The sequence below is a fragment of the Bactrocera neohumeralis genome, chromosome 4 (genome assembly GCF_024586455.1).
Source record: "Bactrocera neohumeralis isolate Rockhampton chromosome 4, APGP_CSIRO_Bneo_wtdbg2-racon-allhic-juicebox.fasta_v2, whole genome shotgun sequence".
Taxonomy (NCBI): Eukaryota; Metazoa; Arthropoda; class Insecta; order Diptera; family Tephritidae; genus Bactrocera; species Bactrocera neohumeralis.
Window position 1 is genome coordinate 58,210,078 of NC_065921.1, and position 22,619 is coordinate 58,232,696.

Here is a 22,619-nt window from a genome sequence, read left to right on the forward strand (position 1 = left end):
CAAGATTAGGATTTAATATTTCAAAGGCATTTTTTTTTATCAATCTGCCCTGGGTATTGAGTGATAAAAAAAATAAAAACATAATTTTTAAAACGACCGGTTCGCACGTATGGTATAACCTCTAAATGAGATTATTTTGTTAATGAATAAAACTCACCCTTCCATATGCTCAACAGAGCCAAAATTAGTATCTCTTATTTCATACAATCTTTGGTGATCACGTCCTTGCGAAATAAAGAGCTTTACGATTTTTCATTTACTTTCAGCGATGGAAGCGTACCAGGCCTAAGCTAATCTAACCAGGGCACAAAATAAACAAAATTCACGACTTTGGTTATAAATAAAGAAATATAACAGGTTGCAATGAAATTGCTAATTCTAATGTTTTTCGAGAAGATTAATATCATATTCGGTCAGACTGCTACACTTCTGCGCCTAGTGGTTTGCCATACAACCAATACTCGAACCTCTAGTATCTAGTATCTGCTGTGATAGGCGTGACCAGGCCCCTGCCACATGCGACATAATATCGCCACGAAAAGCGTCAGCATTAAACTAATATGATCAATATCAGTTTGCCATATGGCAACTCGCTTAGCTCATGACGCAGGCAAATTTTCGGTGACTCGTCGTGCAACACTAGATTTTTGTAAGCATGTACGCGATGCAGAAGACCGAGTTGCTCCAAATTCCACTCAATCGGGATTGCGCAGCAAATGGAACAGTTCAGTAAAAACTAAATGGAACGCATTTTAACGAAATGTTTTCCGCACACATTATGAAGGGAAGTTCGAGTCGCCCGGCGACATATACCTCAATTTTAGCGCTCTCACAGGTGTGATCACCGAAGTGTGCCTTTTCCAGGTTCAACCATAGATCGCGTTGTTCCGCTACTTTCAGTTCCCAAATACATAGCCCCCATCGTCAATGCTTTCTTATACGGAAACACCAATTCACCATCAGGTGAGGGTCCCGTTTTTTGGGGCCACTTAACGGTCCGCGAGCAAACTCATAAGACGCCTCGAATAGAGGATTGGAATTTCTGAAATACAAGGCGTTTTCTTAAAAAAAAACCGAAAGAATATATTTTTCGGCAAAATCAATTTATTTTATTCAAAATAGTCTCCTTCTGCTTCAATACAGCTTTTTGCACGGTCCAAAAGCATGTCGAAAGAGTGTTTGAGCTCGGTGGCCGGTATGGCCGCCAGTATGCAGGTGCAAGCCTTTTGATTGGCCTCTACGTCTGCATAACGCTTTCCTTTCATGGGCAAATGCATTTTTCCAAAAAAGAAGAAGTCGCACGTGGTTAATGGTTAAAATGTAATTTTTGGTCAAATAATCGGTAACAAGCTTCTATCGATGAGAGCAATTTTTGATCGTCAGTCAATTTGTGCGGAACAAACCGTGCAGACACCTTTCGTAAGCCCAAAGTTCAAAATGCGATAAATCGATGTTTTGGAGATGTTCAATTCCATTTCCTTGAATTTAGTTATTAATGTCGGCTGACTTTTGATTAATTCACGCACAGTTTCGATGGAATTTCCGGTGATCACGGATTCTGATTGGCCCACATGTTGATCGTCATTTATGTCCTCACGACCACTTTGAAAGCGTTGAAACCACACGTGGACTCTACTGCGGAATATACAATCATCGCCATAAACTTGTTTCATCAATTGAAACTTTTCGGTTAAAGTTTTACCAATTTTAATACCAAACTTAATGTTGGCTCTTTGTTCGAAGCTCGTCGATAACACAAACATACTGACACTTAATACGCAATAACTTCACTTCCAATCCATGAAATGTCATGAAATTCTCAATAGACAATCGATAAAGATAGAAGATTCTAACGCACTAGTCGACATATAGATGGCGTCACCAAGGGGGGCTAGATTCAAAGTCCTGTTTAATTTTGGAAAGCTCCTTATAGGACGTGATCGCATGTTGACCCTGTACGATCATTTCCAAGCACAGCCTGCTATATGCTGTCACAGCAGCAAACGAAATTGTTCTGGAGTTTCTTTCGCTCCTCCCAAATGACTAGCTTGTCGACACGTTCTTCATGACATCGCGTGCAGGTATTGTTATTGTACATACATTTAATTTGGATTCCTGCGCGTGCATATAGTCGACGATCAGGCACGAACTTATGTTGGCAGCGTACGTCAAAGAAACGGTGCCTTTGAAGATTAAAAAATTCATTGGTGGGTGTATTTTGCCACCCGGATGTTTCCAGGCATACATAATTTCATCGCAGGGCGTATTCGGGTCTGGATCGCCGAGGCGTGTATTATTGAAGAACTCATAAAGCGCCCAATAGTAGAGCGATGAGGTACTATAGGAGCCTGTTTTCAAATCGAATTGCACCTACAGCGAAAGACTAGTGATCGCGAAGTCCGCCTTCGCCATGGACCGTGAAAATATATCGCAGAAGGTTTTGATAACACGCGTCGGATCTGGATGATCTGAATCGCAAATGGTCAGAGATTCACCGCAACCACTGTCATATATGAGTATCGGCGACTCAATGCGATTTATGTGGAAGGTGCAAAGAAGAAAAGGAAAATGAAACATTAGTTGGGGTTAGGAAAAATAGAACAGAATGTTTTTCTTTAAGAAATTTCTAAATATGTGAAGGTTTCGATTAGGGGTAAATACCCAAATACCCTATCGTGCCGACTAAACTTAAAAGCAAGCAAATAATACAGACAGCAACACAAAAACCCAGAAATTGAGCCGCCATTAGTAAAAGGTACCATGCTAACAATATGCGATACAGCATATTTTTTTGTAGGGAGCTTAAATGAAAACCAAACTTAGACGCTAGTATAAAAAGCAGCTACACCACTTTATAAGTATACAACGAGTTTTCGAAATTTTATAGAGGTGCGTTTCGACTACGCTGCAGTTTTTTCCAATCTGAGGTCAAAGAAAGTAATAAAAAAGTCTTATTGTTCTGAAAAAGAGTGTTTGCTTTCAAGTCTCATATAACCTTTTAAATAAAATTAATTTAAACATTTTCCCCTAAAGAGACATGTTTGGCATCGTACCGTCGATGCCACACAACTCTAATACAATAATAACGAAATGCAGTAACTGCATCTATCTACCTCAAGTTATGTTCAACGTGTAATTTTCCACTTGCATTGCCTTATTACTACGCATAAAAGCTTAAAAATATGCAATCATTTCGAAATAAAGAGCAGAGTATGAAATCTGGTAACCGTCCACCCGCATAATTTCCACTTCGTTAACATAGCAACGAATTGAATAACACTGCAAAAGCCAGTTAGCAGGACCGAACGTTAAAATGTTGAGGATATGGTTATGTAGCGCATAGAGTGTACGATTTAAAAAAAAATGAAGTTACATAACCTGTGACACAATTACCAGCCCAAATTTATATATATGCATGTATGTAAGGTAACTGTAAGTCGGCAGTTATGTGCTAGGGTATGACCACGCAATCCGCTCAGTCTCTACTGTGAACTACTTGTATATAAGGTTCTACAGGTTCTAATGGTGGACAAAGGACTGAACATACCCATTGACAGGTGTTCCCAACTATTTTCTGGCAGAGATATGGCCTCTGAAAATAGTTTGGGAAGTACACCAGAGAATCCTTTTCGGAGGAATTCAAAGATTTTGAGAACACCTCCAAAAGGCAAAAATGAGGAAACCACCGCTGCTGGACCTATAAAAAATTGTGAAAATGCCGCCCTGCATAACAAAGGCGAAACATCTGAGCAAATGCAGAACAAAGAAGTTGGTAATATTTTTTGTAAACTGGGCACAAAAATCAAGGAGCCGGAAACTATGATGTCTGGTCAGAGGCATACGTATATTAACCAAGCTATGCGTGACCTTGTAAGCTGCATAATAAGCCTGTACGACAAGGTTGAAAACACAGAGAATCCGCTGATAAGAACTATGGTAGGGAAGGCGTCGCAAGTATCCCCTATCCCCAGAGAAAAGCATACCACCAACCAAAAAACCAAGAAACGCGAGCGATAAAGCGCAGGGGTTATATAGTGAGGTCATTAAGATTGACCGAAAGACAGTTCTGTCGATAAGCCCGCATCCGATAAATGGGTGGACGTGGTAAACTAGAGAAAGCCGGTTGAAAAAAGAATTCGTACGAAGCCGGATGCTATTATTATAACTAAAAAGGACGGAGGATAATATGCGGACATTCTCAAGAAAATTAAGTGTGATAGTGGCCTTGAGGAACTGGGCACAAACGTAAGGCACATTAGGAAAACGCTCAAAGGAGACCTCCTGCTAGAATTGAAACACCAAACAGACAAGAGAGCCGACTCGTTCGAGAGCGCTCTAGAGGGAGTGATTGGAGAAATGGCTGTAATATAGCCAAAAACGCACAACGTCACGATAATGTGCAAGAACCTGGACGAGATAACCACCTCCGAAGAAATCTGCGTCGCTTTACAAAAGGAGTGCGGTCTTCAGAATATAGGGCCAGCAAATATCAAAAATATGCGGAAGACAAGAAGCGGCACTCAAATAGCCCTTATATGCCTGCGTGTTCAAGACGCTAAGACTGCCCTTAAAATGGGCAAAGTAAAGATCGAGTGGTCGATCTGTCGCCTCCGAGAGCACTCGCCTATTTCCCGCTGTTACAGATGTTTCCATCCAGGCCACATGGCGCGTAAATGTTGCAGTGTTATCGACAAGTCCTCTCTTTGCACACGTTGTGGAAGCTCGGGACATCTATCAAAAGTATGCACTGATACACCAAATTGCATGCTGTGTAAAGGGGAGCACTCAGTCCTGAGCACGACTTGGCCTAAGTAGGTACTTAGAACTGCTAAAGACAACGAAAAAATGAGAATATTGCAGCTGAACTTACACTGAACACTGCGCCGCAGCACAAGCACTGCTGCAACAAACAATAATAGAAAACAACATTGATGTCGCCTTACTGAGTGAGCAATATTGCCAACGTTCGGAAAGTACTTGGATCACAGATATAAGTGGCAAAGCTGCAATATGGTCCTGCAACGGACAATCTTTCACATCTTGCTGCAGAGAAGCAAAAAATGGTTTCACATGGGCGCAAATTGGAGGAATATATTTCGTAAGCTGTTATGCTCGTCCCAGCGCATCCATTAGAGAATTTGAAGACTGCCTCCTTAAATTATCTTTAGAAAGCAGATGCAAATCGCCGATAATAATGGCAGGCGACTTTAATGCATGGTATACTGCTTGGGGTAGCAGAAGTTGAAATCATCGTGGGCGCCTAGTTCTAGAATTCCTGAGCCAAACCAACCTCATAATTATTAATAGTAGTGGGCACCAAAAATACCTATCAAAAAGGAAATAAAGGCTCTATAATAGACCTGATGTTTGCAAATGACGCACTTAGCAGACACATTAAGTGGGAGGTGTCAGACATGTTTACAAATAGTGACCACATGGCAATCATTGCAGAAGTTTCGGTCTCTCGGGCCCAGGAACTCTCACGCATGAACACTACACGAAAAAGAAGCTGGAAGCAAACAGATTTTGATACTGACGTTTTTGAGACAGCCTGGAGTGCAGCAATAGCACCAGGCGAAGGCGGCGTCCACTTAGTAACCGCATTGCGAAAGGAACTGGTGGCAGCATGCGACGCTACAATGCGAAGGACGAAATGTTACAATAAGGGAAGACCCGTATACTGGTGGAATGATGAAATTGCCGCGCTGAGAAAGCTCTGTCACACAGCTCGACGTCGCCTACAACGCAACCGAAGCGGCGAAAACGAAAACCGTCTCAAAGAAGCTTTTAAAAGCCACAAAAAGTCAGCTATAACCCGTAGCAAAAGGAACTGTTTTGAAGAGATCTGTGGAGAAGCGAGTGTAGACCCTTGGGGGACTGCTTATAAAATCTGTATGTCCAAATTCAAAAATAAGCAGCAGCAACCCAAATGCGCTCCGTTCATGGAGAAAGTCGTCGAGGCATTATTTCCAACGCACGAACCGATTACTAACGCTGAGCAACAAAACGAAGCTGCTGAATCACCCCCACTGGTTACAGAAGAAGAACTTTTGGCCATAGCCAAAAAAATCAAAAACAACAAAGCGCCTGGTACCGACGGAATACCAAACAGAGCTCTAAAGGTAGCCCTAATTTCGAAGCCCACTCTTTTTGCAAAAATGTACAACGCGTGGATAAAAGAAGGGATGTTCCCCGATCCCTGGAAAGTTCAGCGCCTGGTCTTAATCCCAAAACCAAAAAAACCACCAGATGAACCTTCTTCGTATCGACCTCTGTGTATGCTCGATACAATGGGCAAAGTGTATGAAAACATTATAAGAAACCGCTTGGAGTCTGCAATCCAGGAAGCCGGCGGACTATCAGAAAGACAATGCGGCTTCAGAAAACAAAAGTCCACTATCGCTGCGCTGAAAGAAGTTATCGACACTGCGAAAAATGCAGTAAGTGGCAAAAGATGGAAAGGTGGTACAAAAAAATATTGTGCGCTGATCACCCTGGATGTGAAGAATGCATTCAACTCTGCTAAATGGACAAATATATTCGAAGCCTTATATGAAATACGTGCCCCTCAGTACCTCATAAATATCGTTATGAGTTACTTTGAAAATAGAAGTCTGATTTACGACACCACCGAAGGCATCAAGAGCTACCCTATTTCAAGTGAAGTACCACAAGGATTTGTGGAAACTGTGAAATTCTTAGCACCCCATCATAAATTAGATTCCATAAGAGAGGGCCTAATTATGGAATCTAATGATGGGGTGCTAAGAATTCCACAGCCTAAGAACGTTAAGTTAATCGCATACGCGGACGACCTTATAGTGGTAGCAGTTGATAAACAACTTGAAGACCTACAAAATAAATGTAATGAATGCATAAATGGTCTACGCCAATGGTTTTCTTCCAAGAGTTTGGAACTGGATGAGCACAAAACAGAGGTACTGCTCATAAGCACCAGAAACTTGAGGAAAAAATAACCCTCACTATAGGAGAGTGTATGATTACTTCACAACCACAGTTGAAGTATTTAGGGGTAATATTGGACTCCAAACTGAAATTCAAGCAGCACTTGGCAAACATAGCAAATAAAGCAAATAAGATTTATAACGCGTTATCAAGAATGATGGCAAATAAAGGCTGTGTGCGCTCCAGCCGCCGACTTCTAATCGCAAAAGCTATGAGCTCAGTTATACTATATGCAGCTCCAGTATGCATACAGGCGCTAAACATAAAAGCGTATGCCAAACCAATAAATGCCGTGCACAGACTCACAGCCATAAGAGTAACAAGTACTTTCCGAACTATTTCCAGCGAAGCATCTGAAGTACTATCTGGTATGCCGCCCATAGACATCCTGGGTGACGAGCTCGCGAGATTATATGAGCTATCAGCGCCAATTACAGAAACCCAAAAGAGAGAAGAGAGAAAGAAGAGCTTCACTGTATGGCAGCAACGGTGGCAAACCTCAACTAAAGGACCGTGGACCCACAGACTTATACCTGACATCCATACGTGGATAAGTAGACAACATGGGGACCTGGATTTCCACCTGACCCAAATATTAAGCGGGCATGGGTGCTTCAGAGGCTATCTATATAAATTTCAAAACGACGTCAGTCCGTTTTGTTCGATGTGTACGGAGTCAAAAGAAGACTCTGAGCACGTGTTCTTCCATTGTTCCCGGTTTCTAAACATAAGGGAAAAGTTATAAACAGCACTTGGGGTTAGTTTAACGGTGGAAAGTTTGACTGCATTTATGTGTCAGTCCTCTGAGAAGTGGAAAGCTGTTCGCGAAGCGGCAACTTCCATCATGACAATATTAAGACAGATACAGCAGAATGGGCGTCTGTGCTATAGAGGAGACGTAAAATGTCTTGTCACTCCCATGAAGTAATACGTTATCTGTTGGTTTCGTGGGAGAGTCTTGAGTTGGGAGTAGGTTAGGTTTAGCGGATTAAAGTCCCGCACTCCGGCTTTCGATGCTTCCTCCTACTATAAAAAAAAATCCAAGTCAGGGCTGTACGGCGGATGACCCATCAATTCGACGTTTTGGTCGGTCAAACAGGCGCTGGTTTGAGCCAATGTGTGAGAGCTCGCATTGTCATGGTGCACAATGATTCGTCTTCTCTTGTTCGTTTTTCGAATTTCTCCGAAGACTTCAGGCAAACAAATGGTGGTGTACCACTCAGAATTGACCGTCCTACGTTGCTCAAGCGGAACAGTCGCCACATGACCAGTTTTGCCGAAGAAACAGGCGACCATTTGCTTTGAAGTGCTTCTTCCACGAACAACTTTCGTTGGATTTGGCTCGTCTTGGAAGACCCACACGGGCGATTGCTGTTTTGTTTCGGGCTCATACGCATAGATCCATGATTCGTCACCTGTGACGATCTTATAAACGTCTTTTGAAGCATCGCGATCGTATTTTTTCAGCATTTCTTTACACCAATTCAGACGAGCCTTTTTTTGAGCGATTGTCAAATTGTGCGGGATCCAACGAGAACAAACCTTTTTTACGGCCAGGAGTTCATGCATGTTTTCTGGCACAACGGCTGTTTTTGGACGACCTTCACGGAATTCGTCTTTGAGCGAGCGTCGGCCACGATTGAATTCGTTGTACCAGTTTTTCACAGTGCTATAGGATAGTGCTTCATAGCCATACAAAGATTTTAGTTCATCGATGCACTCTTGTCGTGATAATCCACGTCGAAAGTTGCGAAAAATGATCGCACGAAAATGTTCACGATTTAATTCCATTTTTTTGCCGAGATGAATTTTTTAATTCCCTGTAAATAGAACAATTCACTATTATATGACAAAACGTTCTGAGTGATGTTATGCTAAAAAATGTCAAAATTACCAATGGAAATGTCAGATTGCACCTGGCAACACTTAGTGTTGCCTAGGCCAGAAATATATATAGCAGAGTCCGTATATTCAGTAGTGTGATTATATTTGTTGGCTTGCGGCATAACGATCCTTTGCCTTTACAGCACGAAATTTTATGAACAGCGTCGCATGAGAGTCGGGCCACGCAGGCTTATGTATATTTTTGAATATGAGTTCACGTAAGCTCGTGCACAATGTATATTTTTGAATGTGAGTTCACGTAAGCTCGTACACTACACGTTGGCCTAAGCCAGCCACCTGCCGATTATAAAGATATGCAGCAGCGCTGGAGCTCAATACGATATGCAGCAGGCACACGGCACTTTCTAGGTAGTATTTAGTACTAAACTCCTACTTCGAATAAGTCACGCGCAAGATGATTGTGAGGCTACTTTACTTAGTTCTCTCTATTTATGCAGCCTGCACGTAGCAACCGTAAATATTTTTGTTGCGCTTGCGAGTTGAGTTGACCGGACCTGAGCCGTGCAAATAATGTGTACATAAATTAAATTGGTGAGCGGTAGTGGGCGTGCTACGTGTTGATGTCGATAATTTCGGTAAATACTTTTTGTTTAAGCCAATGCAATTTCCTTAGCGGTACGTGCGGAACTTTTGAAATATGCGCATTTTGTAGCTACTAATTTGAGCGCCGCAAGATAAATCCATTTTTATACCCTGAACAGGGTATACTAAGTTTGCCACGAAGTTTGTAACACACAGAAGGAAGGGTCGGAGACCCTATAAAGTATATATAACGAAATTTGGTGCAGGTTATTTTTTAAGGGGTTATATACCTTTTTTTATTTCAAAAAATTGAAATTTTTATCTTGCTTTATCTGAAAGAACAACTCCTTGAGAACATTTTCTCAAATTTTCATAGAGATTCGAGCAGTAGAAAAAAAGTTACAGCACTTCTAACCGCGTGCCTCGTTGCGGCTCCAAACCATTTTTTTTCGCCGAAATGATTTTTTTAGTGAAATTTCTAGTTAATTTTTTGCATAAAACGTTCCCGTGTGCACAAAAAAAAATCATAAAAACGATCGTTCAAGCACAAGGAATTACACCAAACTAATGAAATTTGTTTACTTTTATGGTTTCAGTTGACTTGTTCGACCTGGAGAATTGTCACCGCATGGCTCTGCCAAAAACAGGCTTCTAAGGGAAACAGCTACCTCTTAGAAACCGTTTGATATTTTTCCACGAAATTTCGCACAAACATTGCTAATGAAGTGTGCTATCCAAAGACAGAAACATTCGTGTAATGAAATAATTGCTACATACCTAAAAAAAAATCCAAACTTTCCTTTTTTTCTTCGACAAAGAAGGTAACCCCTTAAGGCAACAATGTAATATACGAAGAAATTGTTTAGATCGGATTACTATAGCATATAGCTTAGGGTGTGTCATTCTGAGTCAACCTTTTTTTTCCAACTGAAAGCAGGCTAAAAACTTTCGAAAATGTGAAAAAGAAAGTCACTCAAAAGATGAGCTCTTAATATTAATATTAAGAGGTGCCTATTTCAAATTTTCTGTTTTCCATATAAATTACATGGACAAAAATCATTTTTTGTGGTGCTTATTGTGCGGAGGTTATTATATGTGCACGCGATGGCTGCCAGTAGGGATGGTAAACTCGTTTCCGATTGTACTCGAAAATCGAGTTTTCTCGTAAAATAATCGATTTTTCGAATGTCAAGAATCGATTCTTAATCGACTTCGACTACTGAAGATCGATTCCTGTTTTTCAGTTTAAAAAAAAGGTTGCCTCAGAATGACACACTCTAATATAGCTGCCATACAAACTGAATGATCGGAAACAAATGCTTGCATGGGAAACTTCCTCATTTGATGAAAATCTTCACGAAACTTGGTATGAGTTATTGTTCATAGAAATAATGTAATATCATTAGAAATTGTTCAGATCGGATTACTATAGCATATAGCTGCCATTCAAACCGAACGATCGGAATCAAGAGCTTGTATGGAAAACTTTCGCATTTGACATTGTACCTCCACGAAATTCGGCATGGATTACTGCTTAAGGTAACAATATAATCTCCATAAAAATTGTTCAGAACGGATTACTTTAGCATATAGCTTCCATACACACTTAACACATAGTTACTAAGAGAAATGCACCTGTGAAGGGTATTTAGCTTCGGTGCAACCGAAGTACACGGTTCTTCTTATTTTTTTTTTTTTCATTTTTAACAAAATTTCTCTGAGATGGAACATCTGGATCTTTGATCTGAACAACACCGAGAAGACACGAATGGAATTTTCGAAATAATTGTATGTTGTCTTGAAATTTATAGCAAATTTTCATGAGAATAAGTTTTCGTTGACATTCAAGTTTATTCGCAAAACTAAATTTTGAATTTATTATTTTAATTTATAGTTAAAGGAAATACTTTGTACATATACATACATACATATGCAAGCATATATTACTTATATCCTAATTTCATTATTACAATATCTTTATTTACGAGTGGTTCCATTGAAATCTAGCTCAAAGCAGATTACTGAATATTTTTCTTTTGAGAAATCGTAAGTATAAAATAACTAAAATCTTTAAATTATTTTAATTAAATAAAATTGTTCATAATGAAACAGATTGAACTCTTGAAACAATTAAAGATAAGACTCATAGTATAAGCGAATTTAAGGGGGTATTCTCATGTAATCATTTCGAAAAATCGATTTTTTTTTATATTTTGACAGTAAAACCTTTTGAAAACACGCTGTGAAACATTCAAGCCGAAATTCATAGTATTTGGTTGAATGTGCACTTGAATAGTACTGAGAATTCGCTTATGAATTAATGCGAAATAAGTTTTACAAAAAATCGAAAATACATTTTGTGTGACAGCCTATTTCGTGCTATGTGTGTTAGAATGCTCCTCCAAAACTACGCCGCACTCGGAACCAACACAGCGAAAAATTTCTGAAATAATTAATATATCACCAACCGCTGGGACGACAGCGTCAAGTAAGTTATACGACAATAGTAATAAGAAGACTGCATGTATTGAATCGTCTCCTAGTACATGTACTCCGTCAGTACTGCAAAATAAATCGGATCAGTTGCCAGCGCTGATCCAACCTAATGTGAAAGACTTTTTTGAGCAGGTCAAAAGTATTTCTTACCAAGATGGCCCTAAATAAAGGAAAATTACTGAAGCAATTGTGAAATACTTTATAATGGACAACAAGCCATTTTCCACTGTAGAAGGAAAAGGTTTTCTGCAGATGATGAAAGAACTGGTTCCGCTTTTTAAAGTTCCAAGTAGAGAAACAATAAAATAAAATACTAGTGAATATGAAGCGCTGTCTTCAATGTGACAATGTGTGTCGAAAATCAAAGACTGGCTTACGAGTAACAAGCTACAACTTGCAGGAGAAAAAACAGAGGCAGTGCTCATCACGAGCAGAAAAAGGCTAGAAACAGTCACATTGAACATTGATGGGTATAACGTTGTAACGCAAACTTCTTTAAGGTACCTTGGCGTTATGATCGATACGAGGCTCAATTTCAAGGCGCACATTGAAAAGGCCTGTGGTAAGGCGGCTAAAGTGACTGCGGCCCTGTCGAGGATCATGGCAAACATTGGAGGCCCAAGTCAAAGAAGGAGAGCTCTGTTGGCCAAAGTTAGCCAGTCAATGCTTATGTACGCAGCTCTCATATGGGGGACAGCCCTGCGTCAAAAAACCAGTGTAAATATGGCAAAGACTGCGTCCAGGTTATGTGCCCTGAGAGTTGCCTGTGCATTTAGAACGGTGTCGCACGAGGCGAGTGCTATCATGTCTGGTCTTATGCCACCGGATATAATGGCCTCTGAGCTAAGTAGAGTCTACCATAAAACAAAAACAATGAATAGGCGCCTAACGGTCGACGAGCGCAAAGAGGAGAGAAAGTCAAGTCTCGATAAGTGGCAAAAGCAATGGGATGCGGCAGATAAAGGAAGATAGACCCATAGATTAATTAAGAATGTATCAGCCTGGATTGGCAGACAACACGGAGAGACAGATTTCTACCTAACGCAGTTCTTATCGGGCCATGGCTGTTTCCGGGAATACCTACACAAATTTGGCCACGATGACGAAATACAATGTTCCTTCTGCGGAAATGCCGCAGAAAACGCAGAGCACGTCTTTTTCACCTGCTCCAGGTATGTAGTAGAGAGAGAGACGATAGAAAAGCTGACAAATGAAAGCATAACGCCCGACAACATAGTGAGTCACATGCTGCGATCACAGCTGGTGTGGGCTAAAGTGAAAGAGTGGGCCGCAATAGCGCTCCTAGAACTGCGAACAAAAGAAAGGCAGCGAAGAAGCATAAGACCACATGAAGAACCCGAGCGGTAGGTCGTGAAGAGGCAGTTATTGCCCAGCTTGGTCCTGCGAAGTAGTGCCTAACGGCGGTCCCGCAGGTCCGAATACAAGCTATAGCAGCCGGAGTTAAGGGTTTAGTACGTAGGCATAATGTCCCGCAAGTCCAGAATAGTTATGTATTACTGTCTGGGCGTGGTCCCGAAAGAGGTGTACCCTAGCGGACAATATGAATCGTGCATGCTACCAGTTCCACCCTGGTAGTATCTTTAGAAGATTCCCCCTTCGGAAACAAAAAAAAAAAAAAAAAAAAAAAAAAAACTCTCACGTGCATACGTAGTCCAAGGGTTTGGATGCAAGTCTGCTCCATAATAGCTACATACAAGCGACAACTTCTTCCCGCCACAGCTTTATGCTGTCCCAATACTCTCGTTTGACGTTCATGCTCGTAATTAAAAAAGTTTTTGTCATCTGAATTACTGAGTTGCACCGTTCGCTGATCGCTCCACCGTTCAAGCGCACCATCCGCACAAAAGTGGATTTTCAAAGTGCTGAATTTACGTTGTGGCGCTTCAATGCAGATTTGCTAGTAATATACAGGGCATTTTCTAAATACCATAGGTGTACTCGTATTATAGTTGTGGTATTTTTCTATGTAGAATTTGTAATAACATATGAAATCAAATTCCCCTTTTTTCAATATATTTTGTGGTGAACATGGTTTCTACTTAATGAATATTTTAATTTCAACAAAAAGAAGCTTTTAATACCAATACTTGCTAGAATGCAATTCAGAAGAAATTCTTTGTGGGTAATTATAAAATTATTTTATTCATGGTAATTAGTTTGTATTGAGAATTAAACACCTTACAAAAATTGTCTATACAGTGGGTTCAAAAAATATCGTTTTTCCTTTACACGATCAAATCGCGGAAAAATGTTTTTAAGTTTACTGCATATTCATTGTGCAATTGTGATCGCTGACGATGGTCTAATTATGAAAATGTTGGAAACTTGCTCGGAAGAGGAAGGAATCACCGGAATCAACTTCTAAAACTGAGGGCAAAGTTTTTATTCCCTTTTTGGGAATAACCACTGTTCAATTTAAGAGAAGTTAAAAAAAAAAAAATTTAAATGGAAAAATGTCAAAAAAAAAACATTTTACGTTAATGAAAGATTTCATTTCCTACTTCAATACAACTGAAGATCGCTTCCTGTGAAATAATAGTTGAAAGTTGCCATCAACGATGTCAGGCAAAAGAAAAAGGAAAAGGAAAGCTTTAATTTTTTAATGCACTGCTTTAATCCGGAGTAGATCTTCTCTCGCATATTTCTTTTAAAACTCTCGCCTAAAAACAAATAAATATTTATTTACAATCTCGTAACTTTCTTTTACTACTTTGTTTGAGCGAGAAACTTCTGCCAACAGCATTTAGTTCTACAACCTGGCAATTACTGCTCCTTTTCCACTTATCTGATATTTGGAAGCTGATATATGTAGATGCCAATTTCACAAACTTATAGCGGGATTCTGTAACCAGTCTCTAGTCTCTATTTGAGACATTTTGAGGCAAAGTCTCAATTTGAGACTAGTTACTATTCACTAAACAGTCTCTAGCGTTAGTCTCAAAATATTGAGACCTGGTAGTTAGCAGGTCACAAAACTAAAAAGAACTCTTGTCTGCCATTTTGAATATACTGAATAGAGATCATCATAGATATTAATCGATTGTCGTTTCTTTATATTTTGTAAGCAACTCAAACACGAAAAGGTTAAAAATAAACCAATTTTACATAAATTTCGTAAATATTATGAAACAAAGTCAACATATATTTTTATTTTCATTGATAATTATGTTTTTTGACTATGTTATAGAAAATTTAATATTTGTTATCGACATATTTATTTTCATTCAAGTGTAAAAACATCTCTGAATAATGAAATGTAATAGATTTTGTGACTGTCACTTACAGAATAGCAATATCATCTCAAGTCTCAAAAATTGTCTCTAACTTAAAATCTCAAATTTAGAGACTTGAGACTGCCTCAAGTTACAGAATCGCACGGTTAGGCTATGTTCGTAAATGCATCATGACTTGCAGCATAAGCAACAGTAGCAACACTGCAAGTTTGACGTTTGATACTTCTTATACAATTTTTGACAATTTGCAGATACATTTGTTTGCATTTTTGAACGCGTATAATACTAAAATGGAAATTTTGCTGAATCTAATACTAGACGAAATTTGTGAGCAAAGAAATGATAGATTTTCTTTAAATTTAAGAAAAAGAAGGCTATTGAAGTCAAAAAGAAAAATTTGTAGGTACAAATGTTTGTCTTTAAAGAGAAAAATACCTAAAAACAAATGATTTATTAAAACAATAAAGTCGTTTCCCGAGAACATTTTCTATTCCCATTTCCGAATGAATTGAGCCACTTTTAAGGTAAGGTGTTATATGTTTTATGAAAATTAATAATTTATAGTTTCACTTTAATTAGGCTTCGGAAAAGGCTTTGACTCCACACTGGGTAACTGCAAGGCTTGGCCGTGATGGTCATTCGTTAGAGAATTGTCTGTACATGACATTATGGAAGCAGGGTGACGTTCCGACAGCTTTCGGATCGCTTCAACATTGCAAAAGGAACATCACACCGTGTATTTAACAAAACAATCCAAGCCATTTGTAATCTTAAAAGCGAAATAAAATGGCCGTCTATTGACCGTCAGCAAGAGGTCATGACAAATTTTGAAAATAGCAGAGAAAATCCCTTTCCTTTTGTTATAGGATGTTTAGATGGAACGCATTTTAACATACCTACCCCAAGTGTAGATGCGATTAGTTATTATGATCGCAAAGGAAACCACTCAGTATCCATGCAGGTTTGATTTACATGCTTCCACCTCATTATTTTTATCACTTTAATTTATTATATTCCAGGCTATATGCGACAGTCAATATCGTTTCCTAGATGTGTTTATTGGATATCCAGGGAGCTGCCACGATGCCAATGTTTGGACAAATAGCCCAATATTTCAAGCAATAGCATCTGGCGAGTTACAGCTGGCACCAAGTGCTGTTTTATTGGGGGACTCTGCGTACCCCATATCGAAATTTCTAATGATACCTCACAGAGACAATGGGCATCTCAGTAGGGAACAGAAGACTTTCAATACCCGTTTAAGCTCAACGCGAGTATTTATAGAACAAACTTTCGGGATTTTTAAGAAACAGTTTAAAATTTTAAATTATATTGAAGCTTCGAGCATTAAAGCCTCATCTAATGTAATACTCGCTTGCGCTATCTTACACAATTTTATCATAAATAAGGGAGGTTATTCTGAACATATTAACGATACAATAACACTTGCCGATATGGAAACCATCAATGAAATCGAAGGAATTCAAGATGCCCCCATTCACTGTGTTAATTCAGATGATGTCAATGGAATCGATAGAAGAAACTATTTTACCACTCTGTTTTCATCATAAAAAATTTACTTTACCTCGCCTTCCCTTATTTGAATCATTTTTTTATTACTTTTTCTGATGAACTTCATTTTTATTCTTATTGTTTTCATTAAAAAGAAAAAACATTTATTTAACTAAACCTAGTTTCAATAAAAAAATAAGTTGAACTTCTTACACATATAAAAAATAAAAAGGTACATTTCAGTTCTCTACCACAGGCCAAATACTTATCTATTCATATTAACACTATTTTTTTTAAATAATCTGCCAACACCGATTTCATGTCTAGTAGAGCTTTTATTCTTTCTTTTTCTAGAGACAGCTTCTCCCTCTCCATAGCCATGACCTCGTTATGCCGAGCTTCTTCTTTAACCGCCTCTGCTTCGAAAAACTATAAAATGTCTTTGTTAGACGTCGCTCGAGGACGAGTGGCTCTCTGACTGCTAGTCGGTGGAGAATCTGGCGACTCATTTATTTCACTTGAAGATGTGGGCGACGTTGAAGGTACCAAATCCAAAGAGGCTTGCAAATTTGCTATTGGAGGAGTGATTGAGTGCCTTGTACCATAAACTTCGTCGAAGTCCTCAAAATACCTCCAGGATGTAGCTTCTCTACCGGAAGAATTATTTCTTTTCTTAATGCGCTTGTACGTTACCAAGAGATTTAAGAAATTTCTTTACGCTGTGGTGCTGTCCAGTCTTATATGTGGATTTACATTTTTAATTTCGGTCACAACTTTCTTCCACAATACATTTTTCTTCCTTCTACCTGATTTAAACTCGTCCTCCATATTCAACAGTACTCTCAGCAATAACTGCGTCTCCGCATTACTGAGATTTTCACTAAAAATTTAAAAATAATAATTTATACAATTATTATTAGCATAATTTAACTAAATTTCAATACAAAAATTAAAATAAAACATTTTTGCACTTACTTTTCGTCAGACATCGTAGTTAAATGCAGTAAACAATTTTTTGATAGAAATTATGAGTGACAGCTGATAGAAGTGTTGCCTTTTTGAACGCTTGATTATTGCAGTGTTGCAATATTGGCATTTCTGAACGTTCTGTTTGTTATGCAATCGTCATGATGCGCGTCATGATGCATTTACGAACATAGCCATAATCTTCGCTGCTGGCGAGTTTGGTTCTGGTGAATTTTCGTTTCGTTTCGGTGATTTCGAATTTTAACTTTAGCAAGAATCCATGGAGTGTTGTAAAAGTGACAAAATCCTTATTTATAATCTTGAAGTCATAAATTGTAAACTTGAAACTAAAAATACTTAGAAAATGCCGGAGTCTGTAGCATAAATGTTGTTATAATGTTGATATAATACATTTACTGCTGAATTAGGAATGAATGAAATATTCGAAACGCTATTAAATAAAAGAATAAAAACGCAGAACTCTGTAACATCTACAAACTACGAATATATGTACATAAACATGGGATTTAAATCTCTTTCTAGAAACGAGTGGATTAGTGAAGGACATTTACACCTCGAATTGAAGGGAGTTTACGAAACACTATTCCTTTTTTATTTGCCGATTTTTGTAGATTTAGGTACATGTAAATATAGATTCAGTAATGATTTTGGCATTCTTATTAAATTATGTATCTTTATATAATATAAAAACAATTAACTTCAACAAATTGTTGGTTAATAGTCTTTTTTAAGTAAGCGATCACATTACCCGCTAGTGGCATATTCGAAACGGCGAGTTCTTTGTTCAACAAAAGCGGTTTCACTCTACGTTAGGTAAATATTTTCATTAAATCATATTCTTGATCACACCTTATTTTGTTGGATTTGCTTAAAAAAAATTATATCGATTATTTAGGTTCATATTAGTAAATTAATATCAATATCAATAACTGGACAAATTTCATGAATAAAACGTTTTGATTATTACTTTTATCCAAAAGCATAGAAATGAGCACGTTCTATTGACCAGATACGGACTCTATTTTGGTAATATTTCGTTTAAATTCTCTCTCATAACCAACAAGGTTTCATCAAATTTTTCAAGATAATTGTAAACCATTTTTAATTACCGTTTTTTTAAATTCTTATTAATTGTAGGTAATTTGAGACGGTGTTTTTAAGAACAATACCTAAATACCCTTTGCGCTGGTGCGCGTTTGATCGCTGTGACTCAACAGAATTTAATAGGATAATTGTCATTCATTCACTGCTGACTGACATTGGCTCGCATTTCTTAACTCAATAGAAATATAGTTCCGAGTTGCAGTTTCTGACTCCAAGTATACATTTTAAACACACGTGTGTTGTTGAGGAATTTCATAGTATTTGTTTTTAATCTTTTCCGCAATCTTTATAGAAGTCACCGCCAGTCACCGTAGCCACAACCACAAAACCAAGCCGGCAAACTTAAACAAATTACAGCTAAACTTTGTGTGATGATTAAAAAATGAAATATTTGGTGCCAACCGATGCAATACTATACAGCCGGCGACTGTAAATATTTCTGGCAACGAGTAGCAGGTTTGCAAGCAGGCAACAATTGTGTTTACAACAAACAACAGTAATGAACAACACTAAAACTACCAATTACACGAGTGTAACTTGTAGCAAGCCAAATGTACAAATAAGCTAACAAGCAGCTTTAGCAGCGAATATTTGGCCAACCAACGATGATAATAAATGATTTTATAAACTTTATGCACTTCTTTCTCTAACAAAATTAGTTAAGGCGTCTAGACCGTAAAGGAGACGAGCTACGAGAGTGTCAAAACCAAGTGGAGTTTGTATGAACAAATGGTCAAATAGCCGATGCGTGAAGGGGTTAAATTTAGAAGTATATTATACCATAGAGTATAATGGTTTTGTTCACCTAACGATTGTTTGTATCACCTGAAACTAATAGAAATATATATACATGGTTAAATATAGATAATAGGTCAGGGTGACGAAACGAAATGAAATCCGGTCTGTCTGTCCGTCCATCTGTTCGTTCAAGCGACAACTTGACTACAAATTGAGATATAAAATTATAACTTAGTATTGCGGATGGGCGTAAAAAAGCCAAAACTAAGCGTTTAATTAACCTTCATAACTGTAATTTAATACAATTTCCAGCAGTAGCGAGGACACCTGCTGTTTGAACTGTCGTTAAAAGTGAGCGTGATCCCGCCCCGTAAATGGTCTAATGTACATATCTTCCGCTAAATTTAATTTAATAAACTTACTGTGAAAATGGATATAGTCATATAATAACCACGCACACTCCTCGAATAACGGTTATGTTGGAAAGTACCAAAATATCGATAACTCACAATACAAAAGCGGAATAGCCTTAAATTTACCAACCGAGATGGTAAGAAAGGGTTTTATAGAAGCCGCAATAGAAATTTGAAAACGAGCGTGGACACGCCCACTTTTATGTGAATGTATGTTATGTATGTTAACATGGCAAATGTTAACAATTACTAAATAAAAGTAATAACGCGTAATCAGCAATAATGAGCAAATCATAGCGGAAATGCATCTTTAGTTGCACAATATTTCCCACAGCAAAAGCCAGGCGCTTTCATCAGCATAAAAGCTCATTTTTCGGTGTGAAGCGAAAATCCAACACGCGCAACCCAAATAAGCCAATTCGGAGAATCGGCAACAACATCACGTCAGCAGTTGGCCAGTGCAACTTAGCTTAGCTTTTAAGCAAATTAATTTTTAAGTTTTAGTCTTAGCTCTGTAATGAAACGAACAAGTAATAAATAAAATTTTTTTTAAAGAAATTAACATAAAATTTCTTAACTGGCGCCCAACGTGGGGCCTTCGCTAGTCGCGTTTAGTATCAATACAATTCGCGGGTGTATTCACAAGTCTTGGTTAAAAAGTTTGTGCTGTCGTGATACTCAGCGGCTACCATTAGAAGACAAGGATAATACTTACCACCCCATAGACGGCGAAGGCTTGAGCTAGGACTCAACAGAAGTGCAGGAAAAGAGGCCCCCTAGTCGCCAATAGCAAACGGGAAACGGGAAACGCAAGACGTTAGCCGCCTGCCCAGGAGAATGTTCCTGCTACTAGAGTAAGAATTAATTTTAAGAATCAATATTAATATATTCACAGATGTAAAAGAATTTTTAAAATATAAAAAGTGAAACTGTTTAATGTGAAATAAACTATGTTTAAGAAATCTTTAATGCAAAGGTGAACAGAATCTAAGAATAGTGATACAATTTAAGAAAGAGAGCGTAATTCAGAAAAAAATAATTGAACTGGACGAGATAATATTATATCGAAAAGCTTACTAAAAGTGAAAAATTTAGAAAGGAAAGTTTTAACTCAAAACAAAATAAGCTGGAGATAAATTAAATTTCTAAAATAAAAAGTGAATAATACAAATATATCAATCATGCCAGTTAATCCTGCCAACCTCGTTCGGCCACCAATACTTAATGCACCCCAAGGGCCACCAGCACCTTGTGGTAAGCCTCTTGCCTCTCCTAATGCATTCTCTATGGATGACTTAACTACCGTAATCACAGGAATTGTGAACAATGTCTTAAGGACTGAAGGGCGAAACATGGTTCAAGCCGCCCTTAACCCAAACTCCAACTTTTCAAATTTCACGGACATTACCATAGACTTAAGACTACCCGGGAATGTCTCTGAATTAGACAAAATACCAGATGTGGTACGATGTCTTCGGGAGTTCTCCGGAAATCCGGGAGAATTCACATCTTGGAGGAAAAGCGTGGACAGGATCCTCCAGATATATGAGCCTCAAAAAGGTACCCCAAAATATTATGGCATCCTCAATGTCGTTAGAAACAAAATCGTGGGCAATGCCGACATTGCCTTGGAGTCCTATAACACTCCACTAGATTGGAAGGCGATCTCCAGTTGCCTAACATTGCATTACGCGGATAAACGCGACCTTGGTACCCTTGAGTACCAAATGACCTCTCTCGTACAGGGTAGCAATACAATTCAAGAATTTTACCAAAAGGTATATTCTCATCTCTCACTAATTCTGAACAAACTGGGATGCATGGAAGTCGGCGCAGAAACCATGCACCTTCTTACTCGTACGTATAAGGATAAAGCCCTAGACACGTTCGTTCGCGGACTCAAAGGAGATCTACGGAGACTCCTTGGAATGAGGGAACCAGCAGATCTCCCTCAGGCACTCCACTTGTGTCTCAAACTAGAGAATCAAACCTTCAGGTCACATTATGCCTTGAGCAATAATAACAATATCAGCAGGAAACCACAAGAGTTTCGTCCACCACTACCTCCCAGAAGGATGAACAATGAGTTTTACCCCGAATTGGCATACATGCCCCAACCAAGGTTGTACGCAGCCACTCCACATAGACCACCGCAAATGAACTATCAAGTTCAACGCCAGCAACAGGCGCCCCAATATGCACAACAGCATTACAATCCACCACCACGTCCTTTGCATAAGCCACAGCCACGTCCAGAACCAATGGACATTGACCCATCACTGCGAACTAGGAATATTAATTATATGAATAGGCCACGTAATAATGACCCTATTAACAAAAGACCTCCTCCTGGCAACCCTCCAGCTCCTGTGCCCCCTAATAAAATCCAAAGGAATTTCCATATAGATTCCGAACAACCCCAAGCTTTCTATCCTACCATGACAATTGACGAATTGACAATTGAAGAATAACTTCATGGAGTTAGAAGGCAATACCATTATTAAAATCAAGCAGCTAGCTTCAAGATCTGTTAACAAAATATATATTAAGGAAGATAACTTGTCACAAAAACATCAGAAGGAAATTAATAATTTAGTCGAAAATTTTTCTAATCTCTTTACGGAACCAAACGATAAACTTACCTATACCACTAAAGTCATAGGAGAAATCAAAACGCACAAGGACACTCCCGTTTATACAAAGTATTACCCTTACCCAATGT

General features: G+C 38.6%; 1 pseudogene; it reads right to left on the reverse strand.

Moving 5' to 3' along the window:
* Window positions 1-726: 726 nt before the first annotated feature.
* LOC126755796 (uncharacterized) overlaps window positions 727-22,619 on the reverse strand; it is a 114,680-nt pseudogene continuing 92,787 nt past the window's right edge.